Here is a 20020-nt window from a genome sequence, read left to right on the forward strand (position 1 = left end):
GTGGTTGAGGTGGTTGCATTTGTTAATGAAGTTGTTGTTGTTGGGCTATAGTAGCAATTTGTTGGCGTACCAATTCCATAAGTTGTGCTATATCGAGGTTTTTGTTTTCTCCTTCATTTTTTTGGTTATTTGTAGGTCTTCCTCGGGCTCTTCTAGGTGCCATTTTCTGAAATAAAAGTTATACAGTTTAAGTGACGCAGAAACTAGGGTATTATTTGCATTCAACATGGTATACAGTTTTTAATGCAACAATAAAGGTGATGCATGGTTATGAGCAATAATTTAAAAGAGCAAATATAGGAATCAAGGAAAATGCATAACTGAATTTAACATGGTTCAAGTCGAAAGGTACGAATCACAAGGTACAAATACGAATACAAATCCAAATTAAAACAGTAAGAGAGTCTAAAAATAGAAACAAAGAACATGATGAATAAAAGGAACAGCCTAATCCAAGCAACTAAAGGTCAAGTCCCCTAGAACTCATCCTAAGCCTCCTCCTCGGACTCCTCCTCGGGTTCCTCTTCAGACTCCTCCTCACGGGTCCTTGTGACATCAGGGGTAGTGTCCTCACGTAGCATCTTGACTACGCTCCCAAGTTCATCCACTATCGCTTGCATAGTAATCTGACTGGTCCGGTCGTGATGCACGGGCATCTCCTCCAATCTTGATGTGTCAACCTGGATCAGTGATTCGAGCCTCGAAATGGTTCTTGCCTTCGGTCCACTACCCATCTCTTACTTACTTGCATAGAGCTCTTTAAGACGTTCCATCGGCCTGACATACTTCCCTTGGAGAAAGTCATGATGCATCCTTAAGTCAGCATAGACAGAGAAAACAATTGTGTCACTCGGCGGAATCGAAGATGATGAGTGCGCACATTGCTGCAAGTAGTATATATATATATACAAAGGTTAGATACGATTTACTCAAATATTGCGCATTAGTACTCCCAATATTATATTATATACTCATACTTCCTATGGTCCTAATTGGGATGTCCAGGGACTCTAAACCTAGGCTCTGATACCAAACATGTCACACCCCAATCCAATAACACACACACACTAAATTAATGTGAACCATAATTATATTACAAACATATAAGTCCAAAAGATAATAATAATAGGATTACAGACCCGACCAAAATAATAGCAATCCCGAGATCTTTACAAGTTCAGAGTTTGGAACAACCCTTCTAACTAATACCACAATTACATGCTGGCAGATATTGCCTATATATATATTCTACCTGCACCCTCAAATGGTCTTCACCCTGCCTACCGGTTGACTTACGGGAGGTCTGCTTGGTACGAACCATGATTGCTAGCTATAGAACAGGGTTAAATACAAGAAAATGAGCTAATACGCTCAACAAGTACTATCAGTTCTATTGTACAATGCATTATCTCAAAATCAAGGGTTCATGATTCAAGAGGTTATAGATGCTTAAGAAAAATGACAATAAGAAACATGAAGTTATAATATAAGAGCATGGTAGAATCATAACAATCGAAACATGGCATATGATATCATGGCATCAGGAAATCATGTTATAAATATCAAATCATCTAAATCATTTTAAGACGCTACGGATTACAGCCGGTGATCAGCCGTGAAGTAATCCCGAACCGCGCTGGGTTCTCAAATATAATGGGATCCCTAGGCTATATGTGAGCCTATCAATAACGTGAAAAGAACTTGCGTCTGGGTCCATTCCACTAAAATAAGAAAACATTTTATTTTTAATGATTTATAACATGGATGACGGGAAAGATTTTGTAACATTTTAATGGAATTATAACAAGAGAATTCAAGTTCACTAATGAGGTTCGCTTTAGGGAATTTGATAGAGAGTTTAGTATTCACGGTCTAATGGATAGGGAATGTTTTGAGGGTAAGGTACTAACAAGATCATGAGATATTAATGGAGGTATTCGAATTAATTAATGACATGGTGATTATTACAATTAAACATTTACGAAGGAAGTATATAGACTTGCAATAACTTGCCAACAATTATAAGCATAAGAATGTAGTAACTTTCCTTCCAATAGTTATAAGATTATTCGATCTGGACGACACGAGCCTTCCCCATCGCTTCGGAACCTACACATTATATTAACTTCATTACTATTCACCCTTTACACCTCATACACCTATAAGCTCCTAGACTCACTATTACCTTTATCATAACTATTATTACACAAGAACTTATACTTATAAGAATACACATAACTTAATCGCATGCAATTCAAGTAATCCATATAGTCACATAATCACATAACGGCATGGCATATACTACTAGTTATTTATACTATAATATCACCTAAATACCTAAGAACATAAGCAAATACCACATAAGAAGTATTATTGACCTTAACTTAACCCTAAAGATGATGTAGAACACTCAGACTCTTCACCTCTAAGTCCCAAATTCAACGAATACCACTAAAGCTTCCTAATGCCACTCAAAAGGTGCTCTCGGGTTTCTTGGTAAAAATGGGGTGTCTCCACCTTGGGTATTCACTCCAATTCAATTCCTACAGGTTTTTAAGACTCTAGAATAACTTCTGAAGTTGGTGAGACTCAGAGGCCTCACTTCTATAGGCTTACAAAAATCAATACTCACACTAAGGTTTCTGCTAGCACTAGTTTGCACATCCTGTGCTCCTTGGCTGAAATCTCAACTTCTACCTGGGGAATTTTAATAAAACCAATTCTCATAGATTCTTAAGACCTAAAACTATCTCTCAAACTTGGTTTTAGGCCAAGGCCTCACCTGGGCCTCTCTAGGCCTCTGCCCAAAGTCGACACTATCCAGCCTCCTTCGAAAACACTCTGCTCTATTTTTACTCACATAAAACCCATTTTTCTCACTCAATTTTTAATTCTAATGGTTTTTAAGCTTTCTAAGGGTGTATTACACTTATTTAAGCCAATTCCTCGTGAAGGCCTAGCCTATGGCATAGTTAAAGTTGACCAAAGTTCAAGCTTACGCAATTCTTCCCTGTTCTGAGTTACTCTCGGAAATATGTGTGTGCACCTACCTAAATGCAAGTTTTTCAACGAATCAAAGCCACTGGAGTCAATTACAACTCAAGTCCTAACTCCAGTAAACTCAGTCTAGCAAGGCCTTACCAAAACTCACCGAAAACAGCCTATACTTATGGTGAAAAATTATGCTACAAAGTGCCTAGTGTACCTCCTTCCACCTTAACTCCCATATCAACACCAAAACCAACATTCAAGCCCACAAATCTATCCTACATTGTACACAAACCTATTAACTATCATTTTATGGAAAAATCCGAGCATAAACCTAGTCATAAAATCCATTTACCGAGGCAAAAACAGAGAGCATAACAGAGCAGATTTTATATATGAAATTTTAAGCAAATATTCGAACCAAAAACACATGGTATCAACTTGATGGCTACAAAATTTGATCATAACTCATCAAGGTACATAGCATAATAGCATTTTATAGCAAGAACCGTGGCATGCATTGCATAAAAACTCAAATTTAGATCACATAGCACATTTATCCGATATACTACTTATTCTACAGCATGCAAATATAAATTCAACTTTTTAACGTAAAAATCATGGCATGCAAGGATGGAAACTTGGTAAAATACATCTTATAAGATCAAAAGTTCTTTTAAAAGTCACATGCAAAGTCTCTTTCTTCTTGAAAATAAACAAAACTATCAAATAAACAACAAAGATCCATTCGGCTCCTTGGGAGTCATTGCCGAATGCTTGAGGCCAAGATTATGGCTTGAAAATGGAAGCAAAACACTTCATCTAGACCATCTCTTTCTCAAGTTTTATGAGCCACAATAGGTTCAACTCTAGATTCACAAGAATCAAAGTTAAATACTTGGCTTTAGCCAAATGTAACTAAGAAACTAACCTTAAATGAAGATGTAGCACTAGGTATAAATGTCCCATGCTTAGATGAGTTGAAAGATGTTAAGAAAATCAAGAAATGAGAAAGAAAAATGAGGGGGATAGGGAGGGTTTAGGTTAGGCCGAAAGAGGGTAGGGAGAAGAGAGAGTGGAATGATGTGTTGGTGAAGAAAATGAGGTGAAATGAGTGCTTTAGTTAGTTTTTATCTCACCAAATGGTAGTGTAGTTTAAGTTTACTATTTTATCCTTCATCCACTAATAACAAGCTTTTGCATGCAAGGTTTTATTGGTCATTTTTTTGGTCAAAAGGAGTTAGTGGAGGGTGAAAGGACGGTCTTACCCTTGATCTTTATTTAGATGGAATTTGCATGCAAGGGCAGACTTGTAATTTAATAACTATTAAAAGTATAATTTAAAAGAATATGTTTTAGTAATTAAAATATAAATCCATAAATCACAAACTTAATACCATAAATACTATGAGATTTTAGAAGTTTATTAAAATTGTTTTCAAAAATTTCGAACCAAAATTTTATATTAAAAGAATTTTTCTAACATTATCACACTAATAAATAATTCATGTAAAATATAATTTAACACATTAAAAATCACATAAGCAATTGCAAATAAATTGACTCTACTCCACAATATTAGAATATAATTTATCCGTCTATTCACAACTCATACAAATATCACTATATCGCATGAATCTCAATTATTACTTAATCACATAGTCGCAACTATTCAAATATCATCAAATCGCGCTACTTATTTAATCGCGTAACGAAAAACTTACTTGCGTACAAAAGCTATACGCTTAAAAATATTCCAGCAACATTCGCAATGTCATACGACAAAATTATACATAATATATAATGAATCCACATAGTCGGTGTTATAACATAGAATATTCATGAATAAATACATCGCACTTATAAAATAGCTCAAATATTTACTAGTTGTCACATACAGTGAGAATATTAACATGGTCAGGCTGAACAAGAAGTACCTAAGAAGGGAGTGGTCTTTTGTATTTTACTCCATTATCAAGGCATTCACATATAGAAAGACTATTTATGCCAACATCTCAAGTGTGGTCCAGAAGTTGGTGTACTCAATGCCATACAACAAGCATCTTGATGTTGGAAGCTTGATTCTTGGGGAGTTGAGCACAAGGTTAACCATGCCTTTGGTAGGTAGAGGTAAAATAATTTTCTTCCCTATATTTATTATGTCTACTTTAAATCCTAAAGTCAATGACATACATTTGATTGAAGGTATAAATGTTATCAAATATGGAATTTGTAAATAAGTGTCAAAATTTCTATTTGGATCACTAAATACAAAGAATCAGGTAAAGGTAAGTCTAAAAATCACTGACTTTATGTTGAAGAAATTTAGAATTTACCCTTACCCAATGCTTGATATGAGAAGCGAGGCAATATCTAGTACATATATGGCCTCTGGTCTTGTAGAAGAACCTAAACAAGAAAACCCACAGGGACCTACCACAGCTGAAAATCCTTTTTCAAAATATTGAAAGGCTAGAAAACCAACTACTTCTTTCTTTTAAAAGGATGGAGTTAGTAAAAAAAGAGAAAATAGACTAACCTGGTAGTAGCTAGTAAGCCTGGAGAGGAACCTAGTGAGGAAGTGTCACCATTGGTCAAAAAGCCAAAGAAGAAGAAAAAATAGCGCTGACCACTCAAATGACCACCTCTGCATCTTCTCAAAAAGATGTAGTTGTAAATATGGGAACTAAAAAAACTCTAGTGACATCTTCTCAATAAGACGTCACTATTGAAACAAGCACCCTCCCAAGTACAATCTGTAATAAGTCTGAACTACCTCTTGAGCATTCTCAAGAGGGTAAAATAAGTAATATGGATGGAACACACTTGAGTGAGAGCACATCTTTTGAAACTCCCTCTTTGACTCAGGGGGAGTTGCCAACACTCAATGCTAACATCACAAATATCATCTCTAAAATTTCTTCTTCATACAAGGAAGAGCTTGAATCCACCTCTCAAGCTCTGCCAAAATCAAGTGACATGATTCTTGAGATTGTGATCACCACTCAGAACCCACTTTTGGATAGTGAGAGGCTACATGTTGAGGTAGACATTGATGACACCATTACAGACATAGGGTAATCATCAGTTTTTACTGAAGACCTTGTGGTTATAGTTTCTAATGTAGCTTTATCTACACAACAGTCTTCACAGACTACAAGGTTTGAGGGTAGTAATCTTGAGGGGTAGCTACTCAAATTCTCTCCAATTCCATTGAAGGTTTCTCTTGAAGAAACAACTCCTATCAAAATCCTAGCTGAAATTGCCTTGACAATTGAAGCTAGGAGTCCAATTTCCAGTGATCCAGCTATTGGGGAGGCAAGTACAGTAGCACATTCAAGTGCCAGTTTTTTACAAGAAGGATAAGGGTTTGAGGCCATGGTACATGACAGTAACCTGGTCAACTCCCCTCCAATTCAAATGGAGGTTCACTTACCAAGTGAAAAACACCATGTTAAAACCACAGTTTTAATTGTGAATTCAACTGTGACTCCAATCATAGGTACCACACACCATACGGTCCCATCTACCTCAACCACAAGCCAACTAGACATAAACCTACCCTCCAATTTTACTCAGCCTCCTGCACATCTCATGGCTTAGTGGCTTTAAGATACCCAGGCTCAACTACAAACTGTAGATGTTATGCTTGTAAATCAGATTGGAGGGTTTTCTAATATAGCACAACAGCTGCTCACCTCAAATATCTCTAATCAAGACTATCAGGCTATTATGTTAAACTATAGAGAGGAGGTTGAGAATGAACAGGCTAAAGTAATAAATGAAGCTGAGTAAGATGGAAATGTTGATGCCTGGCTTTCAAAGACTTTCACAATTGACATGGAGGAAGCACTTTCAAGGTTTAGGGAGGAGTACATTACTATTTCGAGCAACAATGCCAAAGTACTCACTCCACAAGAGGTCTATGATGCCATGACAGAGGTCTAGAATGCTCAACTTAAAGTTTTCAATTTCATTGGAAAAGCTCTAAAACAGACTCTGGATGTTCATCAAAGTAAAGTCAAGAAATTGTTTAATCAGAGATTTGATGAACTCTTGCCTACTTTACTGAAATCAAAACCACGTTCATCAAGTTTTCTTATAGACTTGCTACTCTGAATCTCTCATCTGTGGAAGAAAACATCAAAAAGCTCATGGACTAATTTGTTGCTCTTCATAATGTAATCCAACAACAAATATCCAACAACAATGACATCAAGGTCAAATTGGATCAACTTTACAAGGCTAGATATGAGCATTTGGCCTTGATGATGGAGGAAATTAAAAGAGTGTTGTAAGACCATTTTGGAACAACTACTTCTACAATATCTACTACTATTTCTTCTACCTCTTCATCTCATCAAATTCAAGCTCTCCAAAGTCAAGTAAATGAACTTTAGTCATCTAATGCATCCATCATATCTCAAGTCTCTCAATTTAACAACTATGGTCTAAAGTCAACAACAAGACATCAAATCCCTGATAGACTCCCAAAAATATTTTCAAATGTAGACATGTATGTCTTCGGGAACTATCATGGGTGCATTAAAAGTCCCTCTCCAGAAAACTTCTCAAATGGTAAGGGCCCATATTCCTCACAATATCAACTTGCCCGCTACCAAGCCTAGGGGGGATGATGAAGCCCAAGCTAAAATCAAGCCAAAGTGAGGATGATGTGGGGATTGAATGACTCATAATGGTAGCTGAAGGCCCTTTTCTTGACAAGGAGTTTGGTGATTTTCTTAAAAGACCTAAGAGTCTCACTCAACTTCAACCATTTCTCCTACAAGAAGGCTCTGAACAACAATATCAATATCCTAAGAGTGGTATTAGTCACCAGATAAATCTTCAAAGAAAAGAGAATTATGGTGAATGTAAATGACTCTGGAGTTGATAGGTGCATACAGGTATCTCTCTTATTTCTAAGATCAAGAAGAGCCTCAGAACTAGACATATTCATCAATAAAGTCAAGGTGATGAGTCCATAGGACACTCTTTTATTACATGAACTAAAATCAGGTCAACAAGAAGCTTTTCCTTAAGCTTGTCTGCAACCTAGCAAAGGAGTGGCCTATATATACCCTAACACCAAGAGATGCCGACACTTTCAATTATCAAAACATTGTGTCATTTAAAAAAAGCCAATGATGAATATTGAGACTGAGTTGAAGACTAAAATGATCAAGACAAATGAGGATGTTGAGATGATCAAAATCTTTATAAGGTACTTGAAGAATGCAAATGCCATGCTACCTCAAACCAAAATCAATGCGAAAGATGATGACTTGGATGGTAATGAGCAAAATAAAGGTGAACACAAATCTCTTGGCTCAAATCCAAGTCAATCAAGCAAAAGCAGTGGGAGTCATAAGGAAGAAAAAGGTGGCAAGGATGAGCAGAATAAAGGGAAAGATGGAGACAGGAAGAAAGATGGAAGAGATGGTAAAGATGAAGGGTTTTTAGCACATAAATGCAACGAAAACGTAAATTTAATTCTTAAAAATCGAAATCCTCCGCAGGATCCATGCGAAAAATAATATTTAATTTGTAGTTCAGTATGTTTACCTTAAGAAGCTTTACGTTAATGGAAAGATGGAGGTCTTGAATGATCACCACGTAGCCCATCGCTGAAACGATCGACGCCTTGAAGGTATCCACACGAATGATCGCCCGGAGGATGGGTGTGTACTAGCATGTTCTTGAGGTCGTCTTCTTGCTCTCTCTATCTCTCTTCAAGCTGCTAGGGTTTATGTTTTATCAAATAAAACGTGTTACCCTAATTCTTTTAGAAAAAAGATATTATATAGGCAAGAGCTATTGGGCCTCCAACCCTAAACTTAATTTTAGAGTTATTATTATTATTAAATTCCCAAATTCTAATTATTGTATTATTAAGTCTCACTTAATCATCCAATAACTTAATTTCAGATTTAATATTAAATTCGAATTTCCTATTTATTTAATTAATTAAGTCACACTTAATTAATAACAAATAATTTGAATTACTTACATTTAATTTAAATTCGAATTTAAATTAAATAATCCTCCAATCATTCTTTGTGCGACCCTTTAGGTTATTATTATGTTGGAAACAATTTTAAATCTAATTTAAAATCATAAACAATGAGCGACATCAAGTAATACATCATTGTTACCCAAGTAATAATAATTAAATCGGTGATCGATTAAACCTTTTGTGTATAATGTACAATGTACTATAATCCTTTTAACCATATATTATAGATTAAACTCGAGGCATGTTATGTGTCATCCTCTTCATAATTTAATCCAGGTTTACTTGATCGATGAGTAGACTATAACATCAAATCAACATTTGAGCATGGCCATACATTTCATAGTCTAACTCAAACAAGAGGTCAATAATATCACTCCTAAAATAGGAGGGTTAAAATCCTTACTAGATCATTCATATTTCTCATATGATTCATAATATACCCAATATACACTTTTATCATCACCCGGTCAAAGGTAACTTTTATTGCAACCAAAGTATATTAATTCTCATATAGAAATATATTGATTTCAAGTCTAAGGACCAATACATCATTATCACTGGGATAATTACTTATGACACAACAGACATGTAGAATCTCAGATTGGGTCTTCCAGCACCATGTATATAATACATGTGCCTGTGTTTTGACTTTAGTATCACTATACCTATGATCAATGAGATGTGATCATCAGTCAAGATTCACACTAGCCTTAATACATTATTATTGTTCCTTAATAATAATACTCGACTAGGGATCCTTAAGAATATCGATACTATTCTCATAATCTCATTTCTAAGTCACGTACTTAGAGATATAAAATTATAAATTATATTCCAAGGACATTTATTAATCTAACATCTTATCACAGAAAATAAAGATATAATAAATTACTAAAGAATAATCCATATAATCAGAATTAATAATCCAAATGTTTCATAATAAAAACATAATAGTGTTGTCTCTAGGGCACAAACACCAACAATCTCCCACTTGCACTAGAGCCAATCACCCATGTATCTAATACCCATGGAACTAGTATGACCTTCATGCTTTTGTTGCGATAAAGCCTTAGTCAGTGGGTCTGCAACATTATCATCAATATGCACTTTACATATATGTATATCTCCTCTTTCATTAATCTCTCGAAGGAGGTGATATCTCCTAAGTATATGCTTTGCCCAGGAATGGGACCTTGGTTCTTTAGCCTGCGCGATGGCTCCATTATTATCATAGTAAAGATTAACCGGATCTGTGATCGATAGAACCATACCAAGTCCCGTTATGAATTTCCGTATCCATACAGCCTCTTTAGTTGCTTCACTGGAAGCAATATACTCAGCTTCCATTGTAGAATCAGCTATTGTCTCTTGCTTTGAACTTTTCCAGCTTACAGCACCTCCATTAAGGAAAAACACAAAACCTGACTGAGATACTGAATCGTCTCTGTCTGTATGAAAGCTGGCGTCAGTGTAACCCTTTACAACCAGCTTATCGTCTCCTCCATACACCAAGAATGAATCTTTAGTCTTTTTCAAGTACTTAAGAATATTCTTGACTCCTGTCTAGTGTCCCTTGCAGGATTAGACTGGTATCTGCTCGTCATGCTCAAGGCATACGAAACATCAGGTCGAGTACATATCATCGCATACATTATAGATCTAATTGCCGAAGCATATGAAACTTTGCTCATACGGCCCTTATCATCTAATGATTTAGGGCATTTATCTTTTGAGATCAATATCCCATGAGACATTGGGACATATCGTCTTTTTGCTTCTTGCATCCCGAAACGATGCAATACTTTGTCAATGTATGTACTCTGACTTAGGCCGATTAATTTCCTTGATCTATCTCTATATATCTTGATCCCTAATATATAGGTAGCATCACCTAAGTCTTTCATCGAGAAACAATTTCCCAACCAAGTCTTAACAGCCTATAGAGAAGGTATGTCATTCCCTATTAGTAATATGTCATCTACATATAGTACTAGGAATGCCACGTGGCTCCCACTAACCTTCTTGTAAACACATGGTTCATCTTCATTTTGAATAAAGCCAAATTCTTTGACTATTTCATCAAAACGACGATTCCATCTCCTTGAGGCTTGCTTCAATCCATAAATAGATCGAAGCAACTTACAGACCATCTTAGCAAACGTGGGATCGACAAAACCCTCAGGTTGTATCATGTATACATCCTTTTCAAGGCTCCCATTTAAAAAAGCAGTTTTGACATCCATTTGCCAAATCTCATAGTCGTAGTAAGCAGCTATTGCTAGCAAAATCCTGATGGACTTGACCATAGCAACTGGTGGAAAGGTCTCATCGTAGTCTATACCATGAACTTGTTTGAAACCTTTTGCCACTAGTAGCGCTTTATAGGTCTGTACTTTACCATCCATGTCAGTTTTCTTCTTGAAAAACCACTTACACCCTATAGGATTTACCCCTTCAGGTGGATCGACTAAAGTCCATACTTTATTTTGATACATGGATTCCATTTCAGATTTCATGGCCTCTAGCCATCTCTCGGAGTCTGGACTATTTGTAACACCCCCAAATCCGGGGTCGGGGATCCGGGTTGTCACGAGTTCCATTTCCCTTAATAACACCCAATCTTGATAATTAATCAACTACTCTGTACTGTGACCTCACAATAAACACACACACCACAAGTTATAGTCTCAGAGATGAACATCCAAAAATAATCACAAGTCATTTTATTCGACAATTATCTGCCAATACACCTTAAAAGGTTTTCTGAATAAATTTATATTTTCTTTGCCATTATTACAATTCATAAATATACATAATCTGATACATCAAAAGTTGAAAGCCTAGCCTATTGGTAGTTCCTACCTCATCTATAGCGACATCAACGCCTATAGGAAACTGCGGAACGTTCCTATCCGCTCGCGAATTGGGAGCTTGATCCTGTTCATCTTGCCTATCTGATGTTGTGTGATGAAAGAAGAAAGCAAGGGTGAGCAGCAAGCCCACAAAAATATTATTTATAATAACTTACAATATATGAGCATTCTCATAGTACTCAAGAAAGTCTTGGTTAAGAAGAAATGAACCAAGTTGATATCTTAATGCGATGAAGTCGCAAAATATTCAGTATATATATATATACTTTTCAAAATATTGGAAGTCCTCTTCCATGCATAATACACACAGAGTTCCAGTGTATAACTGTATAAAAATATCGTTGCAAGGTGATCTCATATATTTAACCTTGTCTCAACGTTTTTCTGAAAATCTTTGTCATGCATAAGATAATCATTTACTAGATATAAGTTTAAAAGATGAAGTTACAAGATACTCCAATATACTTATATCTTTTCCAAATACAACTTGAACTACCACCGTTCAAGTTATAATTAGTTTCAAAAGTTCATCACACTGATGAGACTACAAGATAAGACTTGAATAGATTCATTCTTTGAAATATTTTGAAGGAAATGAAGTTATGATATACTTCATTAAGTCCCGATATATATATACACCTACATATATACATACATTTCCTGAAAACCTCTGTCATGTAAAGTATGAACAGAATTGCAATATCCAATAAATTTGGAAAGGAAAGAATTTTGGCATAAACCTGATATCTTGCTGATCAGACAAAGATACCAATAAGTAACCTTTTCTACTAGTAGATGGATGAATCCCCCACCGGTCATCACCCTGGCCACATAAGGACCTTGTGCTGGACCGCCACCCGACCTCTTACGCGTTGATGGACTGCCACCCAGCCACTTACACTTTGATAGACCGTACCCCGGCCTGTCGCTTATGCCGACTCAATTAGATGGGCTTACTTCCCGAACATTGGGTAAGTAATCAATTCATTTGTTTTCTCAAAACAGCAACCACGTTGCGAATGTAAAATGCACCACAGAGCTGGATCCCCTAGGTATTGAGCGAGTATTTAAATCCCCTTTGAAAGGAAGATCTTAAATATAAAAAAATGAGTTTTGGGGTCCACTCTAACTTTAAAAATCATTTTGAAGACTCGAAAACATTTTTAAGAATGTTTGGAGTACTGCTGATTTATTAAAATAAATCAGTCCCGATATATTAAAAAATATCTGAATATTATTATTTAAATAATATTCTCAGAAAGATAATCCTTATAAAAATAATCGAAGTAGAAGTTTTAAAACTTATACTTGAAATGGATATTAAATAACCAAAGATATACTTATATGAAAGTACTATCTTTATTTGAATAATCAAAAATAAGTTTGATTATTGACACCTTATTCTTTAATAAAATAAAGAATATATTTCAGTAATAAGCGGAGTCATAATACCTCGAATGAATATTATAAATAATATTCATTAAATAAAATAAAGGAGTCGTACATCCTCAAATGAATATTCAAATAATATTCAATTAATAAAATAAAAGGAATCATAAGCCCTCGAATGAATATTCGAAATAATATTCAATAAATAATATAAAGTTATCGAATAACCCTTATTCGATTAATAGTTGTGAAAACTATAACCATATATATATAAATATATATATATAAAATCTACTCGGGATCCTCGACTCCCGGTTTTAGAAAATGTTTTCACCTTTGGGTCCCTATACTAAGGGTATATGCAAATTACCGCTATTTTCTAGCATAGGTATTATCAAGTGAACCAACAGATATATATGGCAAGAATACGAAACAGGCATGCATATGTACCATATCACATGCTACAATATATCGCAAGAATTTGCTAATAATAATCATGCACTTATCACAAGATAATGCATATGCATATATACATCACAACAACAGTATAACGGGTAGAAAACTTGCCTGAGCGACTGGGGGTTACGAATGGCTTGGGACGAGTCTGGTAACCTATAAGCAACAAGTAAGTTGGAATTAAACTAAAGTCACTTGTAAATCTATACTCTAACCAACTCAGACTCTAACGCTCGTTTTGCGCTTACTGATTCTCTTAAGTTACTCGAGTACCCTCAGCTCCACCATTTTTAATAATTTAATCATTACGAGTTTTAAGGCGATTCCTTCGCGAGTGTCTTACCAACTGCCTATTACACCTTACATAAATGTTTAATACTTCAATTAGTCCTTTAAGGTCTTTAACCTATGTTTCAAAGTAAGGCGAGGGGTAAGGGTTTGTTCGTGAAACGTCGTTACTTAAAACGGCCGTTTCTCCTAAACCGTTCATCGGAATCAAACGAACCACATATCAAAACGAAGCTCGTAAAATGAAAAATCTAAAAATGGCAATGGTAAAAACCTAGCAGTGAGTTCATGGGTTCTGATGTTAAGAACAAAAACAGTCTACGGTAAATCGGGCATTACGACGGCTATGTTTACGCGATTTCCCAAATTTAAACCATTCCAAAACAACCACCAATCAATCCCAATTCACAACCCAATCAAAACTCCATCCATCCTACATCATAACAGCCCCAGCAACTCCACATTAACAATTTATACTTATTCCCCACATGAACTAAAAGCTTTAATTAGGTTCCTTAACTAATTATCAAGATTGACAACCCCAAAAATACCACAAAACCAACTAATCTCTACAAACTCAACCAAACTTTAAACAATCAAGCTTCATGCTTCACATATGCTATATCAAACATATTCATTCCTAATTACTCAAAACTAAAGCTAGGGTTTGTAGTTTATACCTTCCTTGGAGAGTGGAGAATCAAGAGAATGGCTTGGAATCACCCTTAAACTCCTTATCCAAGCTTGTATAACCTTAATCTTTCATAAAAATTCAAGAAAACTAAAGTTATTTCTTGAAGGTTACTATTCACCATCTTCTTCCTTGATTTATTGGAAGAGATTGTGAAGGAATTAGGAGCTTAAACTTATAGCATATCCATATCTATGTACAAGGACCCTTAGATAATTACCTTGAGATTTAACAATGCTTGGAACTTGATTTTTGGAAATTTCTTCTTTGAAAAAGAAGAAAAGCCGAGAGCAAGCTTAGAGAAAGAGAGATTTTTTTTTGTGTTTTTGCTTTGATTTGATTCTTTGGTTGGTTGTTTTTGATTTGTTTTTGGTTAATTATCATATTAACCTTGAAAATTGTGTGGTTAAAAACCAACCACACCTCCTTCCTCCCTATGTCATGCTAATGTCATCATGTGATGTCATCCTTCCATCTTTGTCCTCTTCTCATTGATTGGATGACATCATCCCCTCTAATCTCTTTGATTAGCTTCTAATTGTTTGCCTAATGACCGCTGATCTGTTATACGGTTCGCTTAACTTTCGTTTTCGTTTATCGTTTGAGGGATCATACCCGGGATCTTACTACTTAGGTTCCCTTAACCTTTCTCAATATATTGTATTCCTTTTATGATCCTCTCTTATAATCCTTTAATTTAAATCCTTTTTATCTTGTTACCTTATACTCAATTCTTTCCGTATCTAGTGGATTTGCAGGAAAAATCAAAGTGTTCGGAATTGGATTCTGACGATCTTTACATACACTTATATACCACATAGAGTACTAATAATATCCCAGAAGACCAATAACAGAACCCCTACATAGTGTGGCTTGAAAAGTTTTCTCATTCAGCAAAACACTATTCATAAGGGTTTCAAAAATTTCCAAAAAAATTGGGGTTATTACAGTCTCCCCTCCTTAAAAGGATTCCGTCCCGGAATCAGATAGAAAATGAATAGGGATACTCTCTTAGCATTGCACTTTCTAACTCTCGAGTAAATTTTCCCACATTGTGGTCCCACCACCAAACTCTGCCTAGTTTGATAATCCTTCTCCTAAGCACTTGTTCCTTTTCACTTTATAACCCTTCCTGGTTGCTCCATATAGGTTACGTCGGGTTGTGTGTCTATGTGCTCATATGCCCCTATTTGTCTGGCATCCGAATTATACTTCCTTAACATTGATACGTGAAACACGTTATGACTTGCTACATGTTCTGGGGTAAGGCTAGCTCATATGCTAACCTCCCAATACTTCTTAATATATCCAAGGGTCCGACACATTGTGGACTTAGCTTTCCTTTCTTTCCGAATCTCATCAATCCTTTCCGAGGGAATACCTATAACAGCACTAGGTCCCCTACTTCCTATTCCTTGTCCTTTCGTGTCAAATCAACATATGTATCATGTCCATCTTGGGCTACTATCAGCCGTCCTCTGATTAGATCTATCATATCCTTGGTCCTTTGGACCACTGCTGGTCCGAGCATTTTGCGCTCTACAACTTCATCCTAACATAAGAGAGATCGACATTGTCTTCCCTCAAGGATCTCATAAGGGGATATCTCAATACTGACATATGATCTATTGTAGTAAGAAAACTCAATCCGCGTTAAGTGATCATTCCAAATTCTTTCAAGTCTATTGCACAGATTCTCATTATAGCTTCTCGTATTATAGCTTTTGCTTCTCACTACCCATCCTTTTCCAGTTCGTAGTCGTTACTATCTTCCGTACATAATATTATACTGGTTACACTTTTGCTCGTTAGCGTTCTATAACCTTTTAATAACCACGTCAACCTTAGTATCACGAATGTGTTTCCATTCCGAATACTACCACAACTTTATTACTCCTTTTTCAGCTGTTTCTATTTTCCAAAATTTGATCAATCATATAGAAGTAAAGGAATTTTTTGAGAGATCACTATGATCATGAACACTTGTTATATCGCATAGTTAGTACAGAAGGTGGCCAGCCTTTAGTACTTGACAAGCAATTAAACAATAGCTGGTATCCTACTCGGCTTCTATCACACAGATAGATAGTCATTCGGCAATATCTCCCCTTCTGGAAGGGTTGTTCTTCTCAGTTTATATGAAATGAAAAGAAGAGAAAAGAACGAACTGAAGAGAATTGTATATACGTAAAAAAAATAAATTTATTGCCATAAAATATCTGGCTTGGAATCTACCTCTGAACTATAGAGGTTTGTCATAGGAGAACAAAACATATGTGTATATATATCAAGTATTATCGCATCGCATTTCACATGCTTAAATATTTTTGTTATTCCGTCCATCATTCTATGGACCCTTGCTCTTCCTCGAGCTTATACACAATCACCTTTGAAACTCCCTCGATATCGAAAATCGAATCTGGGATCTCATTCTAGACATCATCGTTACTAGAATTCTATGCTTGCACCGCAACCTTCCTCATATAGTAATACGACTCTCTTCTCATAAGAGGGAATAAATATTCAATAGGTAGATACTCTACTTAATTAGTCTATCAATGATAACTTATACACTACCACGACCCGATTAGTGGTACTCAATCTCAACATCCATTCCAATACAGCTCTCACGGTTGTAATCAGCTCATTACTCGCAGAATCATTGTTGCCTTACTATGGTCCACTACTGACCTACTGTCATCATTCACTTTCCATGAAATCTTAATAACTAACCATACGGAGTCCATACATGTCGTATAGAATACTTCTAAGGAGTTAACATAACCACCAATCATAATTCATGAAGAACACTCCAGATCCTGATGTACATTCATGACATGAAGCAGATAAAATTGCAGAAGAGTTTCAATCAAAGCAACGATAGCAGGTTAATACCATTCTTAATCATATGCCTTCAATAGAAGGCTTAACTCAAAGGTTCATCTAGTCCTTGTTTGAAATATGGTCCTGGATTATTCTCAAGATAGTACCTTCTGAGATAGATAGCCCGCTCATGGCGATTACACGAATTAAACCTTTACCAAACTACTATTACGGTTGGGTATTGCACAGTCATCAGAAGGAATGTCAATCTTTCAAACCATAATACAACCTTTACGGCTTCAACCATTATCACTGTATTCCTCTGGCACGAGCGCCTGTAATTGCCCTCTTACACTTAAAGTGTCGGCCACCTCTTTGGCCTTTCCTGATAGTAAAATTTCCTTACAGTCAATGTCATTTTAACCACCTCCAAATAAATTTTCTACCTCATTTCAATCACTGCTTATGTGAAAATGCTTTTCTTTAATATCTGATGAGTAAATAAAAAAAAATATCACCATTTTTCCATAAGTTATTGCCTCAACCTTTAGAGGTTAATCACTGTCACGACTGACTCTCAATCATACTTAGAACATCTTTTATCTTAGGTCCTATTTGCCCTGAACAATTTCGACCTCTACTGGTTCGATCCATACTTTCTCGTGGTTTAACACGTGCCCCACTTGGCATCATTATAATTATGTCATATTTCCTTTATCAACATTTTTATTCTTGAGAATTTCGAATATTTCCTTTCTCCTTGTAAAACCTCTAAGATTATCCTTCAATCGTTCCTCCTGTATTCCCTATATACAGGGCATACGAAAATACCATTTACTAATACTAGAACCATTGTCTATATACTTCTGGAAAAAAAATTCTCCACTGATTCTTAAAGGTTGTTATTACCTTAATCCTTTCCAATTCATACTGTCAAAACTCATACTATCCCTATTAAGGGTGAAATGCCAACCTTTATGCATTCCCCCAAGATTCATTTTAAGTTACCGATGTTTTATCCTTAATTCCACCTTTAAAAGGTACCTGCATCCTTTCATGGATAAATCAAGTCATATATCCTTGATAGATTATCTTATTCATCATTCCCACCTCGATAGTCTATACCTAATTTCATAATAGCATCCTTATTCAAATTGAGGTCAATCCATATGGCCTCCAAAAGATAACAATGGTCATCCGCTTTTCTTGCCTAATTTGGTAACAATAACAAGGATGTTCTGGAAGATATTGGTCGTGTTCAACGTGAACTTCTTCTTAATAATTCCTTCTTTACTTTTGTTGTTTATCTCAACAGTCACCTTGATGCTTGGATATCTTTCATACCTGGCGTCTCCCTTTCTGGGTATCAAGCCACCGGTCTTACACTTCACATTCTTGATGGTCACTTCCTTCATCCAATTTTCCTAATTTCTTACTTCCTTGTCTCCTTAGTCTATCCGCGTCTCATTATTTACCCTTCGAATTATCTCAAGGTTTCATTGAATTCTCCCAACTTACAGGGGATAAAATATATGTATCTCTTATGCCCTCAACCATCAATTTTAAGTCATGGTGAATCACCCTCATCCTGACAAATGAATACTTTTCTATTTCTATTGCTACGAGTCTTTAGGGTTTCCTCATACCCAACTCCCTTATCATTCCTCAAACTCTATTACTGTTATATTCCTTTCCACTTCAGTTTCTTTTTATTTTCCTTTCTCTTATCATTATTTCATGAACCAACACAACATAAACATTGATTTCAAACATCCCGTCATTCTGGATTCGTGCCCTTAGAACGAATCTTGACAACTTTTACAACTTAGATTCACAATTCATCATACTCGTCTGCCTTTGTTCTGGCTCTAAAGCTTTTACACTATCTCCATAACCTTGGGAAGTACTTTCCTGAAAATAATTGACTGAACTTAAATCAGTTTATTATAATCTCTTGCTCCGTGCCTTCCTTAGCCTTTCACCAGCGGGTGGTCTCTCTCTTAGGAGGGTAAGTGACAAAAACACTCTTTTGTGATTCGTCAATCATTTAGAATCTCAAATGATTCCTATATTTCCTTTAGCCAGGCTCTTGCCTCGACTGGGTCAGCTGGTTCCTTAGAACTCGGAGAGCTTAGCGACTTAAAGGTCCTGAAAGAATTTCTCACCGCATTGTTTCCTCAGGGTGGTGGTTGGGGATAATAGTCTACGTTCTTTCTAGACAGGTCCATAAATTGCAGTATAGGAGTACCATCCCGGGTCTCCTTTCCTTACTCGAGTTTCTGTTTCCTTAGTATGAAATGTTTCATCCTTCTCCCATACTTGGGGTTATTTTATACATTTTAAATCCTCATTTTCCACTTCATTATGTTATGGGTTCATTCTATCTTGATGGCGACCTCCCTGACTATCACGTTCAGGTTTTGCTCTAAATCTTATTCCTCAAACTAGCTTTTATCTAGGATCTCATCTTTAAGCTCTTGAACATTTGGAACCCAA

The sequence above is a fragment of the Apium graveolens genome, chromosome 6 (assembly GCF_009905375.1).
Source record: "Apium graveolens cultivar Ventura chromosome 6, ASM990537v1, whole genome shotgun sequence".
NCBI classification, from domain to species: Eukaryota; Viridiplantae; Streptophyta; class Magnoliopsida; order Apiales; family Apiaceae; genus Apium; species Apium graveolens.